The sequence below is a fragment of the Sprattus sprattus genome (assembly GCF_963457725.1).
Source record: "Sprattus sprattus genome assembly, chromosome: 19".
Taxonomy (NCBI): Eukaryota; Metazoa; Chordata; class Actinopteri; order Clupeiformes; family Clupeidae; genus Sprattus; species Sprattus sprattus.
The window spans coordinates 3,882,017-3,887,016 of record NC_137917.1 but is presented as its reverse complement, the minus strand read 5'-3'; the positions used below and the strand labels follow the sequence as shown (position 1 = coordinate 3,887,016).

Below are 5,000 nucleotides of genomic sequence, written 5' to 3'. Positions count from 1 at the left end.
CAGTTTGCCCTCTAATATTTATAAGCTTGTGACCTGTCAGGACGCAGATGGCTTGTGTCTCTTAAATCCCATTTAAATGCATGCCTGTCAACATCCTATGATTTTCACAAGGCAGCTACCCACAACTGAGCCCTCTTTATTTGTGTGTGTGTGTGTGTGTGTGTGTGTGTGTGTGTGTGTGTGTGTGTGTGTTTGTGGTGGGGGGGGGTATGTGTGTCCATGTATGTATCTCACACATATGCATGTGTTTGTGTGTCTTCTTTGGCTCGTATCGTATGCATCCTCATTTCTATCCATGTGTGAAATGAGAACCTAAATAGATAGCCTGTGCAGGCGCCACGTTTCCAATATGACAATGCAGAGCGTGCTACAGCTCTCGGCCGGTCAAGGTTATTATTTGTGTTTGTCAGCCGTATTGGAAAAGCAGTACCAATCTTTAAATGCATTAAGGAATATGAAAAAAGGCACCGGGAAGCATGTGGTACGCAGACGTCACAAGGCACAAGCTTCTCCCGGCCGCTTCTGTTGGCTAGCACGATGCGCTAACCACAAAGAGTACTGGCCGCTACTGCTCAGGCAAGTTACCCTCGTGTGTGTTGCTGCATGCATCTCTTTAACGATGAAATAGAGCCAATTAAGCCGAATAAATCCACTGGCTTTAGGCGCATTCAATTAGGGACGAGCACAATCAAAAGACAGTCCCATTAAGAGCAGTTTTTATTAAGGTCATTTTTTTCACTCCCCAACTTGGCTGTGAGGGGAGGATAGCGGAGGAGTGCGCCTTTTTTTCTCTTCCTGAATGCAGCGGCGCTTCTGCACAGAACTGCAGCTGGCTGACTGTTCATTCGCTCTCTCTCTCTCTCGCTCTCTCTCTCTCACTCTCTCTCTCTCTCTCTCTCGCTCTCTCTCTCCCTCTCTCTCTCTCTTCTGAGAGCCCAGGGCCAACCCAGCCATGGTTCCCCCCCCACCACCCCAGCGCCCAACGCAGCCTTTGTCATCTGCAAGCCTGTGAGAACCACAAGCGTTTCAGAAGAAAAAGAGAGAAATTAGACTCCAAAAAAGAGAGAAAATTAAATAAAAAAAGATTAATAGAAAGAGATGGAGAGAGGGGAGGGGCTCGATGGGAAGGGAGAGGAGAGTGAGAGATAGATGAAGGGGAAGAGAAAAATGTTCCAGATGTCATCACGCACTACAGTAACCGAGAAGTCCGCGGTACAACATAGGGGACGCTAGGGAAGGATTTACTGAGACTCATTATCATGTAAAATATAATTTATCCAAATCCTTTGTGGCATAGTAAATGTGGAGTCTCCTAGACAGTGTGTTTGGCCAAATTGTCTGTGTGTACCATGCTGTTCCCGGGGAACATATCAACCGCAGCTTCATGGCTTCGTACCTGGACTCCTGGAGTTCCACTTCAATGCCACAGTCTCTTGCTCCTCATAAATTACTTTTTATGACTTCAGACATTGTACTCGCATTCAAATGAAATTGCCTGGAAATAACGGACCTATTTGTCATGTCTGATTATTCACTTTATTAGCCATTGTTAGTGTGAGCAGTGTATCACACAGTATTGCAAAGCACACAATCACTCGATGGCTCTTCTTTTCATTGCACACGTTTTGCTTCTGCTCCCAGCGCTTCTGCGATATCGACAAAATTATAATTGTAACGTCAGCTTGTGTCCACATATCTGCTAATAAATTTATTTTTTTACAGTACAAGTCAGTTATGAGTTTATACGTATGTCTGTCACTATCATCACTAGCATAATGCTAACCAATGTTGGAAATCAGCATTAACTTTGCTGTTTATTAGTCCAGCATACTGGGCCAATTCCACCCAATGATGGGTAGTGATAGGGTGTATAATCTGTCATTTGCTGGACAAGGGTTAGCAATCCTCTGCTGCTGATGAGCGATCACACTTTGCATTTTCTTGCTGAAATGCATGTCTAGTGTTACTTTTATTAGTGCATTATTTGTAAAAATAGGATATTCCTATTTTCTCAGAGCCCTTAATTGTATCTTTCCTATCCCCATTTTAAGTCCGGTCACATTGCAGGATAATAAATGGAGGTATTATGATAATCTGGCCATTGGTGGTCAAGTCTCTTGGCCCGTAGTCAAGTGGAGGCAAGGCTTCTGGTGTATGAGAAATATTCTGAAACAGCAATTCCGATGTAGCCAGTAGTTACCAAATTCACCAGCTCAGCACTTTGGATAGCTAGTGTCCCATTTTATACTTAAAAATCTACTAATCTTTTGTGTGCATGGTGTATGTGGTTTGTTATTTTCTCCCGCATTCCCCAAAAGAGGCACTGTTGCTAGCCAGGTGCTGGATGATCCGCTGAGAACCGATTTTGAATGTTTTATTTTCCATGTCTGTGCAGTGTCCTCATGTAAATCTGTCTCTCTGCGCACGGAAGAGTTGTCATAAAGACTCTCACCCTGTTTCAAGGGACATGTGGTGGTATGGGCATTCCTATATAATGTCGCCGAAAAAAGAAATAACCATGGCAACAGGGAAACAGGAAAACCAAACACAGCCTTGGCCCCTGCTCATTATCAGATTCATGGTCTTTTTCTCTCTTTCTTTTTCTCTCTCTTTGCCTCTCTCTCTCTCTCTCTCTCTCTCACCCTCCTCATATTTCCACCAGCTGTGCTTTCACCTTACACACACACACACACACACACACACACACACACACACACATACACACACACACACACACACACACACACACACACACACACACACACACATACACACACACACACACACACGCACACACACACACACGCACACACACACACACACACACACACACATACACACACACACACACACACGCACACACACACACACACACACACACACGCACACACACACACACACACACACACACACACACACACACACACACACGCACACACACACACACACATTCCTGTAACGAGCCTATCCCCATCTGTCCTGCAGCAGTATGGACCCCTGCTCACACGTGACTTTAAGGCATGGGCTCTCCCCCCTCTCTTTCATTCTCCCTATCTCCTGTTCACCTGACCGTTCCACTCAAAATAAAATACTAATGAAATATCAGTGCGCTGCTTTCGTCCCAGGACCTGCTCTTTCTCATTTCCTGTGCATACCAGACTCTCCACACTCCCTGCTGGCTCAGAGCTATACTTCCAGCCATACCTCTGCACATATTCTTGGGACCGGCACGCTTAAAACAAATAGAATTCCAGTACTGTTATCAATCAGTTTTATTTGTTTAATGGCTTTATTGTTAATTGTTAATTGTTTGTTTCCCCTGCATAGATCATATATAGTGCTTAATGATAGATGTGAGCCTTCATCATGTGCACAGGTTAACACTCTGTGGTCCAATGCAGTCTGTGTGTGCGAAGCAGTGGGGACTGTAATGGGCAGGGAGAGAGGGCTTGTGTCCCCTCCTCCTTTATATTCTTTCCGAGCACCGTCAGGCTTTTTGCCCCCGTTTTGCTTCCTCTTTGTTCCACCTGAAGCGGTCTGGCTGTCGCTGAAGTGCCATTGAGGGAGCCAGCAAATTGGCCTGAATTGCACCATCACCGCTCATAACCAGCCAAGCAATACAAATTAACAGCATGGAAAGTTATATAGGTCAGGCCGGATGAGGGGCCTGTCTGCTGTGTAAACACACACACACACACACACTTACACGCACACACACGCACGCACGCACGCACGCACGCTCACACACACACACACACACACACACACACACACACACACACAAGCACACATGAGGCATTCACTCATATAACCACACATTCATAGATGTATAGGAATTTAGACACGCACAAACACAGCGAGAGAGAGTGAGAGCTTGATAGAGTGAGTACACTGAGAAGAGAGAGGGATAGAGGGACACAGAGGAGAGCGTTTCCTTGGTAACATACCCACTCGCCACTTTAATCTCTTAAGCGAGCTGCACTAACCTCTAATATTGCTTTGAAAAGTTACCCTGCTTTGGTCTGTCCTCTCCCCCACTCTGTCATTATACCTGAGCCTGTCCCTCTGTTTCTGTCAACATTTAACTCCGCTGCATTCTGCAAGCTTCAATACAAATAGGAGAATATAAAGTCAAGGCCATATTTATTTGAAATTTTAAAGAACTAAAGAGATGATCAAATAAATGTAATTTTGCCTTTTTCTCGAAATGTCACTATAGTACAGGAGTTTTTTTATGTTCCCACTATACACCCAAACAAATATGAAAGCACTAGAAGAGGACATACATGAATCTTTCTAATGCATTTTTTAACTATGGCAGTCCACATTAATGGAGGCTGTATAAATGCAAAACCAGAGATGCAGGAGCAGACTCAGCAAGTCACTCGCACACTGCACATCAAGAATTTGGCGTACTTAATTTTTATGCACCATATTCCACTTACTATCATCACCATACTAATAATTTCATATAGGCACTCGTGCCGTTATAGCACTTCCATTGCTGATGTTTATAGCTAAATGCATCATCCCATGGGCATCATGAAAGACCCTATAATGCAGTATAAATGTGAAGGCTTTTAGTGTGCTTCTTGTCTTTAGTGGGGTTCTGTTGACGTGTTTAGATGGGGCTCATACGTTTGTTTTTATTAGTGTACAGGTGCTTGTGAGTGTGTGTGTGTATGTATTTGAGTTTGCTAAAATGTGTGTATATGTGTGGGTGGGTAGGTACTAGGTAGGTGGGTGATTGTGTATCTTGGCCAGTGTCATCACATGAGCTGGATAGAGGATAGAACTGAAGCTGGTGGGTGTCCATAGGCCCATGTCTCTCTTTGTATCTCTCTCGTTCTTCCTTTTCTTCATCTCTCTTTCTTTATCTCTCTCTCTCTCTCTCTCTCTCACTCATGCTCCCTTTCCTACTATTTTCCCCTTCGTTTCAGTCGCTCCGTTCTTATCTGTTCATCTCACCTAGGCCTGCAGGTGTAACCAGACCCCAGCTG

The 5,000-nt window shown here is 44.5% G+C and overlaps 1 protein-coding gene across 2 annotated transcripts in view; it reads left to right on the top strand.

The window, feature by feature from the left end:
* Window positions 1-5,000, top strand: part of rbms3 (RNA binding motif, single stranded interacting protein) — a gene marked incomplete at its 3' end in the record, with an annotated part of 138,733 nt that overhangs the window by 44,615 nt on the left and 89,118 nt on the right. The window lies entirely within an intron of this gene.